Here is a 27,386-nt window from a genome sequence, read left to right on the forward strand (position 1 = left end):
CAAGAAGAAATGCAGATGATAAACGAGTATTCATTGGACAAATGTATTATACTAGAACTGACATGTGATTGCATTTTCACGCAATTTGGGTGCATAGATCCTGAGAAATCAGTACCCAGAACAACCACCTCTGGCCGTAATAACGGCCTTGATACGCCGGGGCATTGAGTCAAACAGAGCTTGGATGGCATGTACAGGTACAGCTGCCCATGCAGCTTCAATTCGATACCACAGTTCATCAAGAGTAGTGACTGCTGTATTGTGACGAGCCAGTTGCCCGGAAGCCATTGAGCAGACGTTTTCAATTGGTGAGAGATCTGAAGAATGTGCTAGACAGGGCAGCAGTTGAATATTTTCCGTATCCAGGAAGGCCCGTACAGGACCTGCAACATGCGGTCGTGCATGATCCTGCTGAAATGTTGCGTTTCGCAGGGATCGAATGAAGGGTAGAGCCACGGGTCGTAACACATCTGAAATGTAACGTCCACTGTTCAAAGAGCCGTCAATGCGAACAAGAGGTGACCGAGACGTGTAATCAATGGCAACCAATACCATCACTCCGCGTGATACGTCAGTATGGCGATGACTAATGCACGCTTCCAATGTGCGTTCACCGCGATGTCGCCAAACACGGATGCGACCATCATGATGCTGTAAACAGAACCTGGATTCATCCGAAAACATGACGTTTTGCCATTCGTGCACCCAGGTTTGTCGTTGAGTACACCATCGCAGGCGCTCCTGCGTGTGATGCAGCGTCAAGGGTAACCGCAGCCATCGTCTCTGAGCTGATAGTCCATGCTGCTGCAAACGTCGTCGAACTGTTCGTGTAGATAGTTATTGTCTTGCAAACATCCTCATCTGTTGACTCAGGGATCGAGATGTGGCTGCACGATCCGTTACCGTCATGCGGATGAGATGCCTGTCATTTCCACTGCTGGTAATGCGAGGCCGTTGGGATCCAGCACGGCGTTCCGTATTACCCTCCTAAACCCACCGATTCCATATTCTGCTAACAGTCATTGGATCTCGACCAATGCGAGCAGCAATGTTGCGATACTATAAAAAGCAATCACGATGGGCTATAATCTGACCCTTATCAAAGTTGGAAACGTGATGGTACGTATTTCTCCACCTTACACTAGGCATCACAACAACGTTTCACTAGGCAACGCCGGTCAACTACTGTTTGTGTATGAGAAATCGGTTGGAAACTTTCCTCATGTCAGCAAGTTGTAGGTGTCGCCAGCGGCGCCAACCTTGTGTGAATGCTCTAAAAATCTAATCATTTTCATATCACAGCATCTCCTTCCTGTCGGTTAAATTTCGCGTCTGTAGCACGCCATCTTCGTGGTGTAGCAATTTTAATGGCCAGTAGTGTAATTAAGTCACTCTTAGTCAGAACTCTATTTTGCGTTTGCCACTACTACCTTACACTGCCTGTAATGTTATTCGGAAGGTTATGTTCTGTCTACTGATGGTCAGGGGTTCATTAGCCAACCGAACTCGTTAGACTGTGATTAATGCTCAGCTACACATATCGATTACTTCTTTACCCTCGCCCACGTGGCGCAAATTCGGTGCAATTTGTGGTTGGCGGTCTAATTTATTGATTGGTAACCTTATTAGACCATCAACGAAAGCAAAACGAGGATAATGGAATGTAGTCGAATTAAGTCGGCTGATGCTGAGGGAATTAGATTAGGAAATGAGAGACTTAAAGTAGTAAAGGAGTTTTGCTTTTTGGGAGCAAAATAACTGATGATGGTCGAAGTAGAGAGGATACAAAATGTAGACTGGCAATGGCAAGGAAAGCGTTTCTGAAGAACAGAAATTTCTTAACATCTAGTATAGATTTAAGTGTCAGGAAGTCGTTTTGAAAGTATTTGTATGGAGTGTAGCCATGTATGGAAGTGAAACATGGACGATAAATAGTTTAGACAAGAAGAGAATATAAGCTTTTGAAATGTGGTGCTACAGAAGAATGCTGAAGATTAGATGGGTAGATCACATAACTAATGAAGAGGTATAGAATAGGATTGGGGAGAAGAGAAGTTTGTGGCAAGCTTGACTAGAAGAAGGGATCGTTTGGTAGGACATATTCTGAGGCATCAAGGGATCATGAATTTAGTGTTGGAGGGTAGCGGGGAAGGTAAAAATCGTAGAGGGAGACCAAGAGATGAATACACTAAGCAGATTCAGAAGGATGTAGGTTGCAGTAGTTACTGGGAGATGAAGAAGCTTGCACAGGATAGAGTAGCATGGAGAGCTGCATCAAACCAGTCGCGGGACTGAAGACCACAACAACAACATTAAAATCACAGTTTGGTCACAACCTATGTAAGACAGAAAAAGAACTGTGTTCAGATTTTGGTCGTCTTGTAAGTTTCATTGATTTGACTCGGTGAACTCATTGAAAAAAAATATTTACTTGTTTTTCTTGTTGCTGTAATTTTGAATGTCATGCTGCCGCGTTCGATCTGTAATACAGCCCCGGTCCAATTCTGTATTTCTCTGTTAATTAGGCTACCATTTGTGTTTGTGTGGGTGGGACTTGGGTGAAATCTCCCTGGTTGATAGAACGGGAGCAGCGTTTGGAAACGGAGCGAAGTCCGCGCTCAACCGAACAACCAGCCTCGACCGAACGGTCAACCGGGTGTAGGCGATCGTGCACCACGTAATCTTTACGAGCCCATTTCGCCTTGCCAAGACCGGGTTACATAGCACGTCGATGTGTATATTTTTACTTTAATCACTGTGCTCCTACTGCAGTTCTATAGCTTTCTTTTTTCTTAAATGTGTAGCACACGTAAATTTTTGAAATGTTAACCAGCTACTTGCCAATTAACTAATTGCTGGATTTATTGACTTAAATGTGTTTATGCAAGTGTGACTCCAGCAATGATTGGTTATTAATTTTATTCCATGTAATTTGTTGACTTTAAATGTGTTTATGCAAGTCAGGCTCCACCAATAAATGGTTATTAATTTTATTCCTTGTATGCCCTTTTGGTTTTCCAAGTGGCCAAACACTAGTAGATTTAAGCTCTGATAACTTTATGAATGTTCTAATTGTCTATTTGAACCATTCAGGACGCAATGTTTAACATTAATTTCGTCTGGTTATTTCTCTTGCTTGCCTTGCGCACCTCCATTATCTGGGGCTACAGTAATTTTCTTATTTGGTGCTTATTTTTGAGTAGACTTCTATTTTGGATAGTAAATCTTAATGTTCTTTCGAGAAAGAATTTTTAGCTCTTGTATTATACTGGTACAGTTTTTATTCCATTTAATCAATTTGCTATTAATCAATCTGGTTTGTTCTGTTAAATTAAAGAGAAACTTCGCAACACGAATGATGTTTAGTCTCCCTTTGGTCCTGTCCTTCCTACAACAGAGAGCCTGACGCAGGTACTGCGTGCCAGTATTTTTCTCTCAGTCGTTGGAGGCTAAAATTAACAAATTTGTACATTTATTTCTATAAACGCAATAAATGTTGTCTCACGAGTAAAGTTTGGGATTCTTAGTCTAAGTTGAGACCTAAGGCAAAGTGCTAGGAGTTTTATATCATACTTACATAATTATAACTAAAAGTTATTAAAATTTTCCAGTTAGATGTATGAAAAAATCTCACGAAAGAAACTTAATATATGCAGAGAGATTAAACAGAGAAAATTTTGTAGATATATCTTGAATAGTTTCTGAGAAAAAGAAACACATACAATTTTTTGAAAATAATTGTTTTAAATTCTATAAAAAGGTGAAATATATATAACCCGAGGAACTTAACAGTAAAAGGGTTAATTTCATCTAAAGGATGCTACAAAATTTCTTTGCCTTACCTTCAGAATTGTGGATGTGATGCATCTTTTAAATAAGGTGTGTTATACAGGGTGAGTCACGTAACATTATCGCTGGATATATTTCGTAAACCATATCAAACACTGACGAATCGATTCCACAGATCGAACGTGAGGAGAGGGTCTAGTGTAATTGGTTAATACAAACCATAAAAAAATGCACGGAAGTATGTTTTTTAACACAAACCTACGTTTTTTTAAATGGAACCCCGTTAGTTTTGTTAGCACACCTGAACATATAAAGAAATACGTAATCGGTGCCGTTTGTTGCATTGTAAAATGTTAATTACATCCGGAGATATTGTAACCTAAAGTTGACGCCTGAGTACCACTCCTCCGCTGTTCGATCGTGTGTATCGGAGAGCACCGAATTACGTAGGGATCCAAAGGGAACGGTGATGGACCTTAGGTACAGAAGAGATTGGAACAGCATATTACGTCCACATGCTAACACCTTTTTATTGGTGTTTTTCACTGACGCACATGTACATTACCATGAGGGGTGAGGTACACGTTCGACGGGCGTTTCATAGGACGTGGAGGACGCATAAATTGGCCAGCCCTTTCTCCTGATCTTACACTTCTGGACTTCTTTCTGTGGGGCACGTTAATGGAGAAAGTGTACCGTGAAGTGCCTACAACCCGAGAGGATATGAAACAACGTATTGTGGCAGCCTGCGGCGACATTACACCAGATGTACTGCGGCGTGTACGACATTCATTACGCCAGAGATTGCAATTGTGTGCAGCAAATGATGGCCACCACATTGAACATCTATTGGCCTGACATGTCGGGACACACTCTGTTCCATTCCGTAATTGAAGACGGAAACCACGTGTGTATGTGTACCTCACCCCTCATGGTAATCTACAAGTGCGTCAGTGATAAAAGACCAAAAAAGGAGTTAGCATGTGGACGTAATGTGCAGTTCCAGTCTCTTCTGTACCTACGGTCCATCACCGTTCCCTTTGGGTCCCTACGTAATTCGGTGCTCTCCGATACACACGATCGAACAGCGGAGGAGTGGTACTCAAGCGTCAACTTTAGGTTACAATATCTCCGGATGTAATTAACATTTTACAATGCAACAAACGGCACTGATTACGTATTTCTTTATATGTTCAGATGTGTTAACAAAACTAACGGGGTTCTATTAAAAAAACGTAGGTTTGTGTTTAAAAAAATACTTCCGTGCATTTTTTATGGTTTGTATTAACCAATAACACTAGACCCTCTCCTCACGTTCGGTCTGTGGAATGGATTCGTCAGTATTTGATGTGGTTTACGAAATATATCCAGCGGTAACGTTAGGTGACTCACCCTGTATATGATCGTCCCACCCTTAAGAAGTCTTGCATGGGATCAAAGCACACGATACATTCTGTTCGCATTTATAAGATTCGATGGTACCCTTTATTTGGATTTTGAATGCAGTGGTATTGTATTCAAATACAAACGAGCTGCAAGTAAAATTCTGGGGATAACACAACAACCGTTTGCAGAGCTTAAAACTGATGGAATACCAGCTTCCAGGGGTGTTTCAGAAACGCTCCATAACAGCCTGCTTCATCCATCGTTGTTGATCCTTTCTACAAACACAGAAAAAAGGTCACTCGTATATGATTCCGCTGTTTGTATACTGGAGTAATAAACCCCTAAGCACCGTTATTGTTTTATGTAAAAGGAAGAAAATAAAACTGGAAACGTAGGACGTCATATAGGGGGGTCGTTACGCCTTAATCTACTTAGTTTCAGTTGCTTTTCAAGGTCGTAAAATTATCCACACCCGACGGACACAGATCATCGTAAATGAGAGACTTTTAAGGATTTTGAGAGATAAGCGAGTAAGAAAGCATAATATATTCTCAAATTTTATTAATTCTTGTATGCACATTCGCATACAGAAAACAACTCACTCTTTACTTTTCTTCGGTGCTGTCTTAATAACATCTAGCTTAAATTTTAACATTTATTTTAAATCTATGCTGGACTCTTTTAATTCTTTCTGATCCAGTAATTTAAAAGCTACAACGAAGGAATGTTCTCGAATTTCAATAATTATCCAAGTTTTTCGCTGTGAAGTATCTGTTTTATGGCTTTGGCAATTAGTTCTATCCCTTCCAACAGCTCTCCCACACGAGAGAAGTCGCTGATTTTAATTTTAACCATTATTTCCTGCATAACACTATTGTTATAACACTTCACATTTTCCTGAGTGTACGCTACCAACTCTTCTGCTGCACATTTTTGTGGAATTTAACATAGAATTTTATGTTTGCAAATTTTGCAAATGAGCGGCCATTAAAGGTTGTTACTCGTGTTGTTTTAAACTCTGCAAACGGTTGTTCTGTTGCCAGGTGCGCAATACCCAGTCCAGCACATTTAGACTCAAGGTAACCACCCTTTGTTAATCACATCCAGGTGGGAATGGAGCTTTATAAGCAGATTTCCCGTCTGCCTCCAATGTGGTAAACATTCTCCAATCCACGGTTTTCGACCAGATTACAAAATATAGTCACTTAACAGTCCTGTTAAAAGTAATTGTAGATTTTTATACTTCTCAGTTGTAGCCTGATTTCGCCATATGATGTCCTTAAAGCAATATATAATCCTTGTCTGTACATCTGCAATAGCTTTTTTCTTCTCCAACCGCGGTTTATATTCTTTCTGTCTGGCAGTTTTCTTTGGCATATACTCGAGTTTTCGATTTTTGGCTTCAATCTCTTCCACCTCCAGTTTTATTGTTTGTACTCTTGCCCCAAAGACTACACTTAAGGGGGTAATTTCTATAATGAAGAATGGTTTAAGTGCGTGGGATTACATTATTTGTTGGTTCTACTCCTAATTCACGGATATCTGTATTGACGCTATCGTATGTCCTGGACTGAGAGAAATATGTTCACCTGCTTTAAAAAAGCACTTCCTCATTATTATGCTGTCTTTCTTAGAATCAATTTTAAGAATCCGCACGTGTTTCACAGGTGGATAATTAAAACTGTATGCAAACTAACCATAATTTATAAGGTTTTCTCTGTCTTGAGTGTCAGTAAGGGTTATTTGTACTTCAGGCAATATCCGTGTTTTCTCATTACCCCAGTGGGCAAACTGCAGACCGCTGTTAATCACCACATAGCAGCTGTTCTATAAGTTATTCCTTAATTGACACCACATGGACATGATTTACATGGAGTAAAGTGGAGCACATTTAAATTGTCTTTGTTAGAGTTTAAAACACTTAAATACTCTGGCACAGGGTCAGTCACACGAATCATTCTGTAATTGTATATTGTACCCTCCAGCGTGGTAATATCATGTTCCTTAGCTACGATGATATAAGTTTCTCGTAGGCACTTGTCTGAACATGTTACAAAATCTGTAAGGTGGTTACTCAAAACTGTTTTCGTATCTGGACTTGTCATTGGACATACAAATTTATTATACGCGTTAGCTCTAAAAGTGGACGTCATCCACATTAAACATTCAATCTCTTAACTTCATTATCATTGTCCACAACCACACTGCTGTTTCCCTGGCACGCTAGTCCCACGAAGAAGTCGTGGTTTGATATTAGGATGTCCCAAATCCCCATTTTATTAAAAATTCCACCAACATCTCGTGATAGGTAATAGTCGTCCACACAAAGCTGCCGCAATATTCTTGGCACCTCCTTCAGCAGAACATCCAGTTTAACGACGCCCAATTTCATTTTATGCTGCATAACCACTGGCTGCTAATACTTCCTCTAAATGATTTCCAGCACTTCCTTGCCAACTTTTTCATTCTTCTTGCTGTACACTGTCGTTCCATGTAGGAGGAAAGGTAGTTTCTCCGTGTTGATAGTTTCTACTACCACAGAAGACCGCTCTGTTGCGACTATCAAGCTCCCGTTTACACTCTATATAAACGGGAGCTCCACGCCCTGGCAGCCAGTCGTTGAGTCACCTCGGAAGATGCTGCCCGCAGTTGGCAACGAAACGTCAGGAAGAAGAAGTTTCACAGATCGACAACGGCCTCTTAACCCCCCAAGTTTTAACCAATGACATGGAATTGAGCTCGCAGTACTGAAGTTCCCTTCGTAGCCGGACGGCTGCAGACTCGTGGCAGAAGGCACCAAACTGTCGGCGGCTGGTGACATTCCGTTGTATTCGCCGGGTCATCCTGCAACTAGTAGAGCTGGCTTGCCATTAGTATCAGTCATATGGAAGGAGCGGTCAGACTGTGATAGTGAGTGCAAGGGTCGCGGAGATTTTAGAGCATTTAATGATGTGAATCCCTCCGTATTGGTGACCAAGTGTGCTTCTCCTCTCTGAGCCTGTCTGCCCTCTTGGTTCGACTTCAAGACATCAGTCCATTCCTTTGCACAAGGTTTTCCGAAGCAGTGAGCTTACCGCTTGTTTGTACTTCAGTTCTTCCTTGTGCTGACATTGCATGCACCATAGTTGCTTAATCGACGGACATGCTTCACTTAGCACTGTCCCAGTTGGTTCCAACAAAATTTTATTCCTACAAATAATTTATCTTCTGCTGCGCAGCACTACTAACAGTTCTGAAGATTAATTTTGAAATAATAAAAAGTGTACTTATTGTTTCCCCAACTCACGTTTTTACTTGACTGCTCTTTATATTTATTAATTCCATAACACAAATAAAGTTACGTGCCAGTCTGTTCTCTTTTATTATACACTCCTGGAAATTGAAATAAGAACACCGTGAATTCATTGTCCCAGGAAGGGGAAACTTTATTGACACATTCCTGGGGTCAGATACATCACATGATCACACTGACAGAACCACAGGCACATAGACACAGGCAACAGAGCATGCACAATGTCGGCACTAGTACAGTGTATACCCCCCTTTCGCAGCAATGCAGGCTGCTGTTCTCCCATGGAGACGATCGTAGAGATGCTGGATGTAGTCCTGTGGAACGGCTTGCCATGCCATTTCCACCTGGCGCCTCAGTTGGACCAGCGTTCGTGCTGGACGTGCAGACCGCGTGAGACGACGCTTCATCCAGTCCCAAACATGCTCAATGGGGGACAGATCCGGAGATCTTACTGGCCAGGGTAGTTGACTTACACCTTCTAGAGCACGTTCGGTGGCACGGGATACATGCGGACTGCATTGTCCTGTTGGAACAGCAAGTTCCCTTGCCGGTCTAGGAATGGTAGAACGATGGGTTCGATGACGGTTTGGATGTACCGTGCACTATTCAGTGTCCCCTCGACGATCACCAGAGGTGTACGGCGAGTGTCGGAGATAGCTTCCCACACCATGATGCAGGGTGTTGGCCCTGTGTGCCTCGGTCGTATGCAGTCCTGATTGTGGCGCTCATCTGCACGGCGCCAAACACGCATACGACCATCATTGGCACCAAGGCAGAAGCGACTCTCATCGCTGAAGACGACACGTCTCCATTCGTCCCTCCATTCACGCCTGTCGCGACACCGCTGGAGACGGTCTCCACGATGTTGGGGCGTGAGCGGAAGACGGCCTAACGGTGTGCGGTACCGTAGCCCAGCTTCATGGAGACGGTTGCGAATGGTCCTCGCCGATACCCCAGGAGCAACAGTGTCCCTAATTTGCTGGGAAGTGGCGGTGCGGTCCCCTACGGCACTGCGTAGAATCCTACGGTCTTGGCGTGCATCCGTGCGTTGCTGCGGTCCGGTCCCAGGTCGACGTGCACGTGCACCTTCCGCCGACCACTGGCGACAACATCGATGTACTGTGGAGACCTCACGCCCCACGTGTTGAGCAATTCGGCGGTACGTCCACCCGGCCTCCCGCATGCCCACTATACGCCCTCGCTCAAAGTCCGTCAACTGCACATACGGTTCACGTCCACGCTGTCGCGGCATGCTACCAGTGTTAAAGACTGCGATGGAGCTCCGTATGCCACGGCAAACTGGCTGACACTGACGGCGGCGGTGGACAAATGCTGCGCAGCTAGCGCCATTCGACGGCCAACACCGCGGTTCCTGGTGTGTCCGCTGTGCCGTGCGTGTGATCATTGCTTGTACAGCCCTCTCGCAGTGTCCGGAGCAAGTATGGTGGGTCTGACACACCGGTGTCAATGTGTTCTTTTTTCCATTTCCAGGAGTGTATTTCTACTGTGTCCATATTCTAAATGAAAACTCTCTCTTTAAACCATAGCTTTGCGTTCGGATAGTTCCTATTTACTCTCAGTAATCGGTAATCGAAAAAGAAATGACTTTCAGAAGGAATGACTCAGCATACAGAAAAGCCAAAATAACCTTCAGTGAAATCAGAAGCGAGGGTGAAAACCAGAGAAAGGACTATATGCATAATAAAAACCTTAAAATATGCCTGGAAATATGCATGAAAAATGCTTAAAAATGCATGGAAAGTGCCGAAATATACAAGATTAAATAAAAAAAAAAACGTGGCAGTTACTGCATGCATTATATATCAAAGTCGAACCTGTGCATATCGATTACGAGGAAGAGCGCCGGTCACGCGATATCATTTTCTGAATACTTTCTGGTAGAGGCTAGGAAGGGCGTCTTTCTGGGATTCTTTTCTAAAAGTTTGCTACATGGGGACGCATCCTGTGTTTCAAGAATTGTTCCTTCTTTGCTGTTGTTGTCGGTAGCAAGCGGATGCGATGCGAGTGAGTCGCACCGAAATTATCGATATGCATAGGGCCAACTTCGAGATATATCACACGCAGAGGGGCACGCTCAAAAACTCTGCAATATTTTATTTAAAAAACAACATACAATCATCAATTTCTTGATGAGCATTAACCTTTAATTAATACCAAAGCATCATTTATAATTAATTTTACATTTTTCTACTCTTGTAATCATAAACGACCAACTACTATTCCAAATGTTCGGTAGTAAGATTGTGTCTTTACAAGCAGAAAAGAATCGTTCTACATTAACTGAGGTAACTGAGCAGTATTTGAATTTGGGTGCTAATGCTGGCACTTATGGTTTCGCTCATCCCATTAATAAAAATATCAACTTGGCACAGGGTTTCAAAGCTTGGATTATTGTTTAAAAAGTTTTCAAACTCTTCTTTAAGTTTTCTTGGGAATACCTCCGGCAATGAGGAGTTAACTAGAATAATTTTATTCATTAACTGAATAGATTCATTCAACGCTAAACCTTGACTTTCAAGCTTTTTGTACTTGCAGGTATATGGGAAAAATGAGTGCTAATCACAACAATGTGTTTTTTAATACCGGAGTCATTAAAAGGTTCCTTGCTCTGGAAAATTGCTAAAGCTTCTCCAGTATCGAAGTCGTTTACTACCCCACTAATGGACTCAGAATGTTCATTGTAAAACAACACAGCTTCGATCTACGTAGCCCCGTATCACTGGTTCAAGAGGTAATCGCACATTTGGTAGTTTTTCTTTTTAGGTCTTGATGTGAGCAGGTGCCCTTTGTGGATGAAATCAGTTTATTTACATTCACGAACGAGGAACGTACCTCAGCAAGGCGATGTATTCCATGAGCAAAGCACATCACATGAATAAAAATTGGGATAAAATACTCGGAGGGCTTTTCCTGCTTTGATCATATAGGGAGCAGCATCTGAAATAAACAGAAACATCCTTTCATCTGCAGAAGATTCTGGAAATATTTGTCTAATACCCTGATTCACAAATCTGGCGATCGTAGAATGATATACTTTTTGACGTTCTTTGCAGGCCGCTAAATAGGAAGAAGAAGGCTTTTCTTTTAAAGCACCAACAATTAAATTTGCAATGTAACGGCCACAAGTGTCTGTAGATACGTCAACTAAAATCCAGATAATTCTGTCATTGAGTTCACTGCGTATATCTTCCAGAAGTGTCGGTATGTAATTTTTACGCAATGTTGATTCACATGGTATATTGTGATTTAAGCAATATTTGCGCAGGAAGCCTTTGAGGATGGGGTTTGTAACTTTGTGAACAAGAATATTGCTGGCCGGAGTGGCCGTGCGGTTCTAGGCCCTACAGTCTGGAGCCGAGCGACCGCTACGGTCTCAGGTTCGAATCCTGCCTCGGCATGGATGTGTGTGAAGTCCTTACGTTAGTTAGGTTTAATTAGTTCTAAGTTCTAGGCGACTGATGACCTCAGAAGTTAAGTTGCATAGTGCTCAGAGCCATTTGAACCAGCCACTTTGAACAAGAATATTGCTTTCAATGAATCGTTCACATAGATCCATGTTAAACTGTCTTCTTTGGTTCCCGGGTTTGATTCCCGGCGGGGTCAGGGATTTTCTCTGCCTCGTGATGTTGTGTGATCTCCTTAGGTTAGTTAGGTTTAAGTAGTTCTAAGTTCTATGGGACTGATGACCATAAATGTTAAGTCCCATAGTGCTCAGAGCCATTTTTTGACTTTTTTGGTTAACTTTGGACAAATCCGTGCTACTGCAACTTGCTGTTGACAGAGGTTGTTCTCATGGTCTTTTCTTCTGCATTCCTGCGATATGAAGACTTGTCTTGACATATTGGTCTATTTCAAACATTCTTTACACGAAACTTTTATCTCTCAAACTCAACAATATAAAACAATTCCGTCATATGTAAATATTCCAGGATAGTCAACTATCCACGAAACGACGTTTCGTTTTTCGGTTGGCATGGCGCACAACACGTTACACACTACACCTAGTAAACACGTTCAACTGTTTACAAGTAAATAGAAAGCTAAACTGAAACAATGGACGTGAGACTAAAAGCTTGCGTAGTTCGTAAAACAATAAAATGGAAGCCAAGATCGTAGGAATTCTTTTTATTCCACGATTACCGGTTTATTGTTTTAAAGGCATCTAGGTCGCTCCCACTAAATTTAATTATTGCCGACGTGTAGGGGATGACAGCAGAGGGGTTAACCGGGGCCGCGGGCGCAGGAGGATTGACTCTACCCGCTTGTTCCTGTTCCTCTTCTGTAATTATTCCACTAGGTAGTGGCCTCTCGGTTAGCGATTGCACATATTTCTAGGTCGAGGTCAATTCGTGAGGCATCAAAACTAGAGCCCGAGAGCGTTAATTTTGGAAATATTGTAAACATAGATTGAAAATATGAATAGTTAAAATATGAAATAACAGGTGAAAAGGAGCCAAATATGCAAATGCATATGCATATTATCCGATCTCTAGAGATAATATTAAGGGTGCAATGGGAGTTCCATTGTTAAATGCAGAGGAGAGAGTGGATAGGTGGAAAGAATACACTGAAGGCCTCTATGAGAGGGAAGAGTTGTCTAATGACTTGACAGAAGAAGATACAGGAGTCGATATGGGGAATCAAGTATTAGAATCAGAATTATTTAAAGAGCTTTGGGAGACTTAAGATTGAGTAAGGCAGAATTGATAGTGTTGTGTACATAGTTCCGCGTAGTCAGCGCGTACACAACTTTCCCACTAGAGCGCACCCTGCTAAGCACAACAGCGCAAGCGCAGCACTCATCTGTCTCCGCACTACGAGATGGCGCTGTCTTAGAGACGGACCAAATTCTGCTTCCGCCGATCCACGTATTAATATGTAACGCAGCCAATGAGATTGCTGCTAACGTAGAACCTTTTCTCTTCGCGGAACGCGCGAGGTACTATAACGAGTGTACAGACCTCCGATTAGTCAGTCTTCATTAGTCTGCATTTATCTGCACCAGTCTGCATTAGTCTGCATTAGTCTTCATCAGTTTGCATTAGTCTGCATTAGTCTGTAGTCAAGTTTCAGTCTGCGCCTAATAAGATTATCATATGCCTGTACATAGCCATGAAGAGAAATGAACAGACACTTTGTCAAGTATCAGAGATATGTGAGAATAAGATTAACGTACCAAGACCAAAGGAACTTCAGATTGTCAATTGTAAACAGCATCCAGAATCATGTTACGTAATATCTATGTTTTTTATTATTTTAATAAATGTGTGTGAAAATTAATCAAGTTCTGTTTAAAGTTGGTCACTGTCAATCTGCTACTCTAAGCGTGCAAGTGGCATTTCTATCGTCTGACCTAACGGCAGAAGATAAACACGCCACAATAAGACCACGAGACATATTTCTGACACTCGCCTAGTTCGTTAGAGCGACAAGTCAAATAATCTGATGGTGTGTGTACCGAAGGTCTTACAGTACGCACACCACAGATAGATAACATTCCATCAGAATTTCTAAAATCTTTGGGTGAAGTGGCAACAAAAAGAACGAATCAATCACATTGAAGAAGCAATGATCGAAATAAAAGAATGGCTCAACAGTGGAATTAAGATTGAAGGTGGAAGGATATCAATTCTCTGATGGCATTGCTGTCCTGCGTGAAATTGAAGAAGAATTACAGGACATCTGTTAGAACATCAAGCGAATAACTTCCATGGTAGTGGAGGGAGCGGTAGAGGGTGAAAACTGAGGACGTAGATTGCAAGTGCTATTCCGAGAGGAACGGGTTGGCACAGGAGAGGAATTCGTGGCAGGCCGCCCGAGACCAGTAAGAAGAATGATGATTAAAAGAAAGAAAGAAAGAAAGAAAGAAAAACGGACGTTGAAGTGTACTTATACAGTCCTAGGTCGACACAGTGCTGTGTTCCGCGACGCACACTGGGCAGTAAGTGGCAGCGCAGCACACGTGGGACGTGGGCAGGATGGACCTGGTGGCTGTTGCTGCAATGACAGCGCTTCATGGTGTGGCCCTGGGATCGAAGCCAGGCCTCTCAGGTAGATAGGCCATTCTGTTGCAAGCGGTGTTGTGACACTACTGCCGAAGCGTAGGCAGCACAACGCTTGACGTATTGGGTTGGGTAACTATAGTCTAACTGAAATGAGTTGGTAGTTGACACTTCACGTGTTGGAGGCATCTTCCTCCAGTCAGAGCGCTAAACGTCATGCCCGAACTGTTCGCAGTTGCCAAACTGTCACAACAAACGATCAGTTCACTTCCCGTTACCTGTCTGGCTCTTTTTTCTTTTTGTGTGTGGATCTCTAGTCCTGGGTCCGGCCCTTTTATTTTCCGTTTCATCACACGTGATAAACACACACAAAACAACACACAAAATGACGACAAGGGAATAAGGCTCATTTGGTACTCACCTCTAGCAAAAGACTAATGGATTCCTTCGCTTGAGACGCGAGTCGGCTTCACATATTCATTAATTACCAGCATCGGGCTCTGCTTACACCATAGTGTGAAGTTGAACTTCTTGAAGGCAGCAACTGGCTCTAGAGATAAATAAATATAAAAATACCTTATTAAGGTCTGCGTAGCACAGTTGTAAAGTTACAGAGTGAGATACAGAATGTGGTGGTATCGAATCACATTGGATTATAATAATTTTTATTTTTAACTCTTTACCTAAAGAACACAATTATTGTTATTATCCATTAACAGTTTTAAATATATTTATTATTTTTAATCTTTTATCGCATCGTTTTCACTATCGTATTGACTTTTTTATTTGCTCTTATTTTTCTTCCTATCAGTGTTTGTTTTTGTTAGGAAACTACCTGTGTCGCTTATAACCTGTAAGTGAGTTACAAGAAGGAATGCTCATCAGTCGATAACGTGCCAGCTCGCGTAACAAAAGCTATATTTTACAGTTCACTTTTAGCTTTGAAACAGAATTTTTTGTGTCTTGAGTCTGCTCGTACGGGATGCTTTAATCGTCTTGAGCAAAGCGAGCGTGGTTAATAGTTCTGCTGCAGGTAGCTGAGCACCGTTTTCTCGAATACGTAGGACATTAAGAGGCTGTGGTTGGATTAGAACACAACTGTAAATTCAGCGCTACAAAACACGTTATCTGCCGCTGTTCAGTCATTAGTCACTTAAAATGAGTCACGGATAGAACATCTCGCGTTCCCGTAATACCTGATGGCAGCAGCAGCTTTTCAGCATTTCAGCACTTGTGAAGTGATCTGACGTGTTTGGGTATCCTCTTTCACCGAGAGGTATCCGATGTAGTTGGGAAAAGAAGACTTCTTGGAGTTCTGTTTCTCTGAGCAATTGGCCTGCGTGAGTAACTGACATGGTCTATTAAAATGTGTTCAATATCGCCTACACCCGATACTGAAATGATTCATATTCACGATCATGTGCTGACTTACTCTTCAGTTTTATCTCGAGTTTTATCAGGTAGAACGTCATCACAATGTCCTTCACTGATAAAGCTTCTAAGCTGTCGGCTGATATGAAGAAAAGGCAGATGTGATCCACATCAAGTCTTTAGGCTGCAACGCTGACAGACGTCAACTGTCAAGTAATATTTGAACAGACTATAGCTGCTGAAAAGCGCGATCTGAAGGCAGGCAGTGTGGCAGCAAGGCAGGCAGGCCATAAACGCGTTAAGGGCAACGTCTGTGGACAGTGGCATAATTTGCATACCGCTTGTGTGCAAACAGTATTCACTACAATGTCCGGCCTTGGCATGCAGCAGCAGGTGTGTGGCAGGTCCGCAGCAGGAGTAGGTCTGTACTCCAGCGGGCGATAGGAAACTGGTGGGCGACGCACCGTGTGATCCGCGCCGGCCATAGACAATCCGTCCTTGAGATTGGTAAGGGTACGGAAGCAGAACAAATTTATCCCTTGATTTGTACATATCAGGTGTGTGGACAGCTCGGTGACGGCGCGGCAGTCGGCCTCAGGAGAGCTCTGGACATTTGCGACAGACAAAGAAGCTTGCACGGTGCGGCTTGCATGCAGCACTCACGTATATTGCGCAGAGCTGCAAGGCGTGGCTCGCTGAACCTGTGTCAAGGCACTGCCTGATCTGGCTGGTAGGAAGCGTGCAGCGAGTTGGACTTCGCTTCAGGCACAGTGGAAATGCAGCGCACCCTCAGCAGGAGTGGTGGCGCGCAGCGGCAACCAGGCTCTCAGTTAAGTAACAGCAGCGAAGTTTTCTAACTGACCTCACAGCTCTTGAGTATGAACTAAAATTTTGTGTCCACCCTTCAGCCCAAATTGTAGATGATACCACAAGGTACAGTCCACACTTAGTGTGGGAGCTACCTGTAGATGGAGGTGCCAGAAGAGGCAGTTTGAAATGGAAGCGAGAAATTAACTATATTCTAACATTATGTACTTGAGGGCTTGTTCAGGCTGGGATGTAGTGACGGTTGTCACTCTGTCAGTGAAAAAGGGGATAGGAAAAGAAACGTGATTCATGTTTAATTTTGTGTCCTCCCTTGAGCCCAAATTGTAGATGATACCACAAGGTGCAGTCCACACTTAGCGTGGGAGCTACCTGTAGATGGAGGTGCCAGAAGAGGCAGTTTGAAATGGAAGCGAGAAATAAACTATATTCTAACATTATGTACTTGAGGGGTTGTTCAGGCTGGGATGTAGTGACGTTTGTCACTCTGTCAGTGAAAAAGGGGATAGGAAGAGAAACGTGATTCATGTTTGAACCAGCCAGACAGCAGTCAGACGGAACAAAGACGGAAGCAGACAATACGAGGCCGTCTGATCTGTCTCAAAGCTAGAATCCAGGAGAGAGACGTCAATCTCCTCAGCCCCCAAGGACACAGTCAGCATCAACCACGAGACTCCTTACTCCCGCGCTAGCTGGTGGCGTGTTTACGCTAGTGCATTAAGTGGAGGGCTGAGAAAGTACTCCGCAGTTTTACTGAACTGTTTCTGCCTCCCAAATAATGGCTAGCATGGCATATAGACTCTGAAGAACTGAAGCTGGGAAACTACGCCTGTAGGCTCCAACCTCTTAGAAGAGCGAACAGCTCCAGCAGCAATTTACCGGTTGTTCACGGTTTGCGTAAATCGTTTAGTTTAGTAGCTTTCTTACTTACTACTGAATAGAAGTGGACAGAAGCTGATTATTTAGCAGTTTTTAGTAGTGCTATTCATATTTTTTAAATAATTGAAAAGCCACGATCGCTTCAATATCGTTTCCTAGATGACCGGTTTCAGCACTCTGAAGGTGCTGTCATCGGATCTGTGAAGGTATAACATAACAGATTTGAGGGAGGGCTTACGTGAGTTAACTGTATACATTACAATTATTACAGAACCACGTACCTGAAACGTGGATTAACATTTATAAAACCATATAGACATCATGGCACATGAGGCAGACCATCTGATAAAAATCATTGTCACAACCAATAAAAAATAATGAAAAACCGCTCTCATGGAGTGCCATGCCGATGGGAGCGTACGTGGAGTCACTGTGCATCTTGGTCCATATCTCAATTTCCCATGTTCCTGTGCCCTTCGGTTTGCTTCTGACCTGGCATTCCTTAATTCCATGTGCCTATGCAGGTTTTCGGAGTTGATTCGTACCTTGCTCGTAACGAATGTATAGATGGTGAGAGACTTTATAGCAAGTTAATACGTTCTTTTTCAGCGCTTACAATACCTTATACCGTAGTGCCTAGACAGGTAAAGCCCAGCATACAGGTTTTAATTGCTCGTCACATTGTACCTAAGTCGTGTTATGAACAGCTTTCTATGTGCATATTCTTGACGTCCTTATATGAATAAAGGCAAATTATAATATGTAGTTTTGTAAGGCGCTAATGGATAACGTCTGTGCCTCAGATACTTTTACTTTATAATTGACATACTTTATAGAGATTATAGTATGGACAGGAAATGTATGCGCAAATGTGGTCTTTGCATGGGTATGTAACAAGCAGTTATAGTAAAGTTGTGTTTTAGTAGTAATGAGTGGTTATACTGTGGGACTGTGTGCGCGCTGCTTGGACAGCGCTATCTGGTGGCCGGTTGTGAACAGCTAGAATCATGGCGGGTTAAGCCTGCGCGGAATAGGGCAGTGATGATGCCTACCGGTGTTTGGCGAGCAGTGGTAGTTTCAATTGGTGACTTGAGTTTTATATTTTATGGAAAGAACGACCATGAGAGCAGTTTTTTATTATTTTTTTATTGGTTATGACAATCGTTTTTATCAGATGGTCTGCCTCTTGTGCCATGATGTCCATATGGTTTTATAAATGTTAATCCACATTTCAGGTATGTGGTTCTGTAATAATTGTAATGTACACAGTTAACTCATGTAATCCCTCCCTCAAACCTGTTATGTTATACCTTCACAGATCCGATGATGGCACCATCAGAGTGCTGAAACCGGTCATCTAGGAAACTATATTGAAGCGATCGTGGCGTTTCAATTATTTTTAAAACAGAGTGATCGCCCTACGACACACCATGTGTTCACTGCTATTCATGTTTGTTGTTGTAAGAGTTGCCGTAATTTTCGATTGTTCGTAGTGTATTTTTCCGCCACAGAAGTCGCTAGTGTCACTTTACTTACTTCATTATGCGATTGTTGCAAACAATATACAGTAGAGTTGCAGCCTCCTAGCAGCACACAGATCAACAGCAGCAGTTTATCAGTTGGGTGGTTGGACGAGGAGACCGAACAGCGAGGTCATCAGTCCCATCGGTTTAGGGAAGGGTGTCGGTCGTGCCCTTTCACATGAACCATCCAGGCATTTACCTGAATCGATTTAGGGAAATCACGGAAAACCTAAATCAGTACGGCCAATCCGGGTTTGAAACGTTGTCTTCCCGAATGCGAGATCAGTGTGCTAATCACTCAGCTTGTCGGTTGTACACAGTTTTTGTACATCGTTTACTTTAGTCTAGTCTAGTGTTTGCTAGGTCACTCGACATTTTTTGGATAATTATACGAGATCTTCGTGTGAGGCAATTTTCTCGGGTAGCTGTCTCCCGCCAGAAGCGCAACCTCACGTGACTCCGTGTAAATCTCCTGTTTGTGCACACCACACAGTTTATTTACGACGGAATCGATAAAACGCTGGTATGCAGCGACAACTGGATTTTCAGAAAGGAAGAACAGTGACCAGTCAGAACGACCTGAACTTTATTGCATATAAGTGTATATCAGCGCTTTAGATTTTGCGTATTTGTTTTCTGCAATAGCATTTATACAAACATTCTAGTAAAAAGTAAACAAAACACATCCATTTTCCATTTACTACTGTTTAAAGAGCTTGCTGATCTGCAGAGCAGAGTTTCGTGTTTGCTTTTCTTTCCTGGTTTGCATTTTCCATAGTTCCCAGCCTCAGTTGCTCTACAGTCGTGTAATTTTACATTCTGTGGGCATAGGAAGAGAAACGTGATTCATATTTGAACTAGCCGGACACCAGTCGGACAGAGCAAATACGGAAGCAGACAATACGACCTGTTTGTCCATTCTCAGTTACTCCTGACTGAGTTTTTTGAGGCCGTGTCATTTTTTTTACATTGTACGATATGGGTAGAGGCTGTGTTTGATGTGAGCGGACACAAGGAGAACTGGTTACTCTTTGTATGCAGCTGGAAGCTGTGATGACTATGATCGATAGGGTTATATTTACGCTTAATGTTGTGACGATATCGAGGCGCCGACGATGAGACGTCCGACACCTTTGCTGCCGTTGGAATCTTCTGGTGATAAAATTGTTGCTGTGTCTTCCGATACGCAACACCTGTCTTTACCTGAGAGTGAGTGGCGTATAGTGGAGGGTTCGCGCGTCACTGGGCGGAAATTGAAAGACGAAAGAGTGAATGGGTCACACAGATGGTACCTTACGCCTCAGCAACAGTTTCGAGGTGCTACCCCGTCTTCCACAAGTTATGTTTGCCGCGAGGGGGGGGGGGGGGGGGGGCGGTCTCGTTCGAGACATGGAGAAGGCTCTGACGGCGGCTAGAGAGGACACTACGTGCAACCGGCTGCAAATAGTGGCACATGTCGGCACGAATGACGCCTGGCGCTTAGGCAACCATCCTTTTCGGCGGATGGCAAATTTGGTGGAGGCAACTAGCATCGAACGTGGCGTGGGTGCAGACTAAGCTCACTACTTGTTCTACCATCGGACGTAGATTCGATCGCGGTGCTCTAGGTTGTAGCAGAGTGGATCTAGAGACAGACGATTCTGTGACGGTATCGGATACGAATTTCTCGACCTCCGCTATCAGGTAGAGAAATAGACTAGGTGTTCAATACTAGGGTAGCAGAGTACGTTTAGTGTGTCCGAGGATGTTGTGTAGGTTAGGTGCGCTCCTTCCCCCCTTGGGATCAGAGACGATTGGCTGCCAAAGAGAAGATAAGCCAGCCACAGTGTTCTCAGGAAAAGAAGTGCTTAATATGATATTAGTAAACGGCAATAGCATCCAAGGAATTAGTTTCACTTATTCAAGGTTTTATACACTCCTGGAAATTGAAATAAGAACACCGTGAATTCATTGTCCCAGGAAGGGGAAAATTTATTGACACATTCCTGGGGTCAGATTCATCACATGATCACACTGACAGAACCACAGGCACATAGACACAGGCAACAGAGCATGCACAATGTCGGCACTAGTACAGTGTATATCCACCTTTCGCAGCAATGCAGGCTGCTATTCTCCCATGGAGACGATCGTAGAGATGCTGGATGTAGTCCTGTGGAACGGCTTGCCATGCCATTTCCACCTGGCGCCTCAGTTGGACCAGCGTTCGTGCTGGACGTGCAGACCGCGTGAGACGACGCTTCATCCAGTCCCAAACATGCTCAATGGGGGACAGATCCGGAGATCTTGCTGGCTAGGGTAGTTGACTTACACCTTCTAGAGCACGTTGTGTGGCACGGGATACATGCGGACGTGCATTGTCCTGTTGGAACAGCAAGTCCCTTGCCGGTCTAGGAATGGTAGAACGATGGGTTCGATGACGGTTTGGATGTACCGTGCACTATTCAGTGTCCCCTCGACGATCACCAGAGGTGTACGGACAGTGTAGGAGATCGCTCCCCACACCATGATGCCGGGTGTTGGCCCTGTGTGCCTCGGTCGTATGCAGTCCTGATTGTGGCGCTCACCTGCACGGCGCCAAACACGCATACGACCATCATTGGCACCAAGGCAGAAGCGACTCTCATCGCTGAAGACGACATGTCTCCATTCGTCCCTCCATTCACGCCTGCCGCGACACTACTGGAGGCGGGCTGCACGATGTTGGGGCGTGAGCGGAAGACGGCCTAACGGTGTGCAGGACCGCAGCCCAGCTTCATGGAGACGGTTGCGAATGGTCCTCGCCGATACCCCAGGAGCAACAGTGTCCCTAACTTGCTGGGAAGTGGTGGTGCGGTCCCCTACGGCACTGCGTAGGATCCTACGGTCTTGGCGTGCATCCGTGCGTCGCTGCGGTCCGGTCCCAGGTCGACGGGCACGTGCTCCTTCCGCCGACCACTGGCGACAACATCGATGTACTGTGGAGACCTCACGCCCCACATGTTGAGCAATTCGGCGGTACGTCCACCCGGCCTCCCGCATGCCCACTATACGCCCTCGCTCAAAGTCCGTCAACTGCACATACGGTTCACGTCCACGCTGTCGCGGCATGCTACCAGTGTTAAAGACTGCGATGGAGCTCCGTATGCCACGGCAAACTGCCTGACACTGACGGCGGCGGTGCACAAATGCTGCGCAGCTAGCGCCATTCGACGGCCAACACCGCGGTTCCTGGTTTGTCCGCTGTGCCGTGCGTGTGATCATTGCTTGTACATCCCTCTCGCAGTGACCTGAGCAAGTATGGTGGGTCTGACACACCGGTGTCAATGTGTTCTATTTTCCATTTCCAGGAGTGTATAATGCTAAGAACATAAAGCTGGTTTAACCAGAAGTGAATATCAACAAAGTTCAGATAGAACATTCATCGTATGTAAAGATAAGTTAGTATTTTTTGCAGTAAAGAATTCGGTAATATGTAGCGAGGATACCACAGATTCCAAATGTTAATTAATATGGGTGAACTTAAGTATCGAAGGTCAGTCAAAAATGGTAATCGTATGCTTTTAAAGCCAGCTGTAGTGGCAGAGCGCTTCGGAAACAACTTCCAGAGTATCGTTTGTAACTTTCCTGGCATGTCGTTGTTTCAACTTGTCAGGTATAGATTGGAAGAGACACGCAATCGAAACTAGTGGCAGAGGCAGGGATTCGCGTGACATTATTCTGAATGTGTTTCCCGAAAATTATTTAGGAAAAGATAATTAAGGAACCAACTCGCGAAGGTAAAGTCATAGATCTCCTAGAAACAAACAGAGCCGAATTTACCGACTCAGTTAGCGTAGAGGGGATTCGCGTGACATTATTCTGAATGTGTTTCCCGAAAATTATTTAGGAAAAGATAATTAAGGAACCAACTCGCGAAGGTAAAGTCATAGATCTCCTAGAAACAAACAGAGACGAATTTACCGACTCAGTTAGCGTAGAGGGGATGGTATTGGTCATACGGCTCTGATAGCAGCTGTGACTGCAATTATTACAAGGGATGTTAAGAAAGTTAGAAAATATTTTTTCTTAGCAAGAGTGACAGGACACAAATTGCAGGAAATCTGAGTAGCTAGCATCATGTATTCAGTACTGAGTAAAGGATATGGAGCACAAATGGGAAAAATTCAAAAGCATTGTTCAATATACCCTAGACAGAACGTTCCAACAAAGATCTTAAGGGATGGAAAAGACCCTGCATCGTTTAATAGCTGTGTTACGGAACTACTATTTATACTGAGAGAGCCCCATCACAGATTCAAGAGACTTCAAAACCTATCTTTTTGTCAACCGATCTTACTAAAAGACAACGGCGTTTGTATTTTATGTAAAATTAGTAAGCGATTCGAAATCATCTACCCAATCACTCGGTGACCATACAGGCACCGAAAAGGAAGAGAACAGAGAAATGGCCAAAATACTGAATTCGGTATCTCGAACTAGTTTTGCCGGGAAATAACGTAACACGATTCCTCCTTTCAGTCATCGTAGGAATCTAGAAATGGCAGATACTTAGGTATCCGATCGTGGAATGGAAATCCTACTTCAGTCAATTAGTAGTGGAAAGGCATCTTGGCCAGATGTGATACTTGCACGATACTACAAAGATTATGTGCAAGAACTTGCTCACCTTCTAGTAGTAGTCCAGATGACTGGAAAAAAGCGCAGGTTATTCTGGTTTTCAAGAAGGTCTGTAGGACAGATGCACATAATTTTACCACTGTATCGTTGATGTCAATATGTTTTAGAATTATGGGGCCATTTTTATGCCAAAAAATTATGACGTTTTTGGAGAATGAAAATGTTTTCCATAAAAATCGTCATGGGCTCCGAAAATAGAATTTTTGTTGTATACAACGGCGCTCGGGTTGATGCCATGTCCCTTGGCTCTTGGAAGACATTTGACACCGTCCTGCAATGCCGTTTAGTAAAATAAATACGAGCTTGCAGAGTATCGAACCAGATTTTCAACTGGATTCAACGCTTTCTTGCAGATAGTACTGAACACGTCGGTATTAACGAAACTAAAACGACAGATGTAAAGGTAATTTCCTGAGTATCTAAGGAAGTGTAATAGGACCTCTTCTGTTTTAAATATGTATAAATGATCTAGTATAAAGCATCGAAGCTCTTTAAGACTTTTCGGAGATGATATGGTTGTCTATATGAAATTAGCAACGTCAGAAGACAGTATCGGTTTGCAGAAAGACCGAAAGAGGATTGATGAATGGTGCAGGCCCTGGAATTTGACCGTGAACGTAAATAAATATGAAATATCGAGCATCCACCCACTACTGTAGAGGTACGCTATTGATGACAAGTTTCTGGATGCAATATCTACTCCATAATATCTAGGAGTAACTATCCAGAGCGAACTAAAGTAGCACAACCACCTAAAAGGAATAGCAAGAAAAGCTGGTGCCAGACTGAGATTCACAGGAAGAATCTTAAGAAATGTAACTCATCCACGAAAGAAGTGGCTTATAAGATGTTTATTCGTTAGGTTCTCCAGTATTGTTCAGCAGTGAGGGAATCTTGAGTGGTAGGACTGATAGAAGAGATAATGAAGATCCAATGAACAGCGGCGCGTTTCGTCACAGGCTCGTTAGACGGCGCAAGAACGTTACAGAGCTGCTCAGCAAACTACGGTGGTAGACGCTACAAGAGATGCGTTGTGCATCTCGGAGAGGTTTACTACCGAAATTTTCAGAGTAGTTTCCTGGAAGAGCCTGACAGCATATTACTTATTTCCACATACACCTGGCGAAGTAACCATGCCGAAAGAGTTCGAAAAAGTAGAGTTAATGCAGTGGCTTACCGACAACCGTACACCCCCGCACCATACACGAGTAGAACAGGGAAGGAGGGAATATGGCTCAAATGGCTCTAAGCACTATGGGACTTAATATCTGAGGTCATCAGTCCCCTAGAACTTAGAACTACTTAAACCTAACTAACCTAAGGACATCACATACATCCATGCCCGTGGCAGGATTCAAAACTTCGACCGTAGCGATCGCGCTTTTAGACTGAAGCGCCTAGAATCACTCGACCACAGCGGACGACCAAGGAGGGAATAGTTAGTGGTTCCGAAAGCACTCTCCGCGACACACGTCAGGTGGATCGCTGAGTATTGATGTAGATGTATCTTCATTGCAGCCTCATACACGAAAGAAAAATTTTAAATTCTCAGTAAATGAAACAAATTATTTCCAATAGCACAGAATACCTAGACGCCGTGTACGGTGATCGATGTAACAAACAGGAACGGGTCTGGAGATAATCAAAGAAACAAACAGAATTCACAGATAGTTGCCTTTTGAGGACAAGGGGCTGCTTGGATGTGCAAGACACTTTCTTGGTACAGGGTCCTATCAATGCACAAGACAGTGACTACTAATGTGCGAAACTACCGACGGGAACGACAACTTAGTGACAAAAATTGCTCAAAGTTAAAATTCTGCTGACCAGTGTTCAGATATACTTGTTCGCACGGTCTCTCGCTCTATGTTCAGTAGATAAAGCCATACGGTTTAAGAAAGTCTGTCGTTATAATACTTGAAGATCCTTTACTAAAAACGACTCTACTCAGAACGAAATAAGTAGCAGTTGCATCAACGCCTATGATCGCTCACCTGAGGATACAAAACCGTTGTGAAACAGAAATTTGGACGCAAGCAGAAGAAGTTTCGCCGGTTTATCTTCATTCCGTTTGATTTAGAAATTTTCCGGTTTTGCAGTACAGAAAAACTACATGCTTACTTTTATTATTAAATTAGATATTTTATCATAAAAAAACTCTTGAGTAAACGGCCATCGTGAAATCACATTTTATGTTAAATGACTTGTTAACTAATGAATTTCACGTCAGACATCAAACAGGTATAAGTAAACGCAGTTAATTGTTCACCTCTATACTCGAACTCAGGAAATAGCTTTGTTACATGTTTAAGCTACCCTGCATTAGTCGTTCGATGAATCAATATTGTTTCCAGAATGAGATTTTTACTCTACAGCAGAGTGTGCGTTGATAACAAATTTCCTGGCAGATTAAAACTGTGTGCCGGACCGAGACTCGAACTCGTGACATTTGCCTTTCGCGCGCCAGTGCTCTACCAGCTCTAGAGCCGGTCCGGCACATAGTTTTAATCTGCCAGGAAGTTTCAATCAATATTGTGTTTTGACGGGCAAAGAGAATAGCGAATAGAGAAATAAAACCTCGAAAAAATCTAAATATGTTTGCGAATAACGAGATACAGTTCTTTCTATTTACAGTATAAATAGCATTGGACTAGAAATTGAAGATAAAATGGCCGCAAATGCTAACACCGTAATAGGTAAATTATACATCGAGTTATGAAATACGTGCCTACCTGTTGCATGCAGATGGACTAGGACACATTGCTGCTAGTACAGGAAAATAAGTTCTCATTTAAAAAGTAATATCTACACGTAAAGGAAGGGAGCATTTGGTTATTTATTGGCTTTCCACTGCTATCATAAAGCGATTATGTTTCGCCAACACTAACCAATGATTATATGGCATGTGATTGATTGTATGAGCCTAGGGGCGTTCATTTACTTTAGGCCTGGAGTAGACGGACACTAGAACGGCCACTAGAGGATTTTGCATTAAGACAGCTTATACGTAGGAAGAAATAACGCTGCAACTGATGAACACAAGGTGAAAAATTTGGAACGTTATTTACGTATCTATTATATCTTACGCTTAGTGGATTGAGATCAGAGGCAGGGTGCCTCGCTTATATAGTGAGTGGTATCAACTTGCCCAAAGATTAACTGGACCGGACAACACGATACTGCATGACGTTATACTCGAATCTAGGTCTTTAGGGTCCGTACGTAAAGGTACTACAATCTCTGATCTCACTTGCGTGTCAAGATCTTCCGCAGTCTCTCAATGGCTTGTTTTGATCAAGATTATTCGAAGCCACACATGCAAGAGTTCTGTAATGAAATTCGATTACATTTCCTGTCCTTGAAGGACATGACACTTACTACCTCGGGATTTTTTTTCCTATTGGTCCTCAGGAGTTTAATCTATGCGGCATGGTCGGAAACTTGAAAACCGATTAAAATAATGAAATCATGGCGAGATTTGTGATATGAACTGAGCTTCGAGGAACGTCAAACCTCAAATATAGCACATACTTTGAGGACGTCACCCACAACACACTTCTGGAACATTGCTAGTTTTTTCCACTGGCAGTTAGAAGGGAATATTAAATTGTTTAATTTTCTCCAGTAAAGTTTGCTAGG

This window comes from Schistocerca gregaria, chromosome 4 (assembly GCF_023897955.1).
Source record: "Schistocerca gregaria isolate iqSchGreg1 chromosome 4, iqSchGreg1.2, whole genome shotgun sequence".
NCBI classification, from domain to species: Eukaryota; Metazoa; Arthropoda; class Insecta; order Orthoptera; family Acrididae; genus Schistocerca; species Schistocerca gregaria.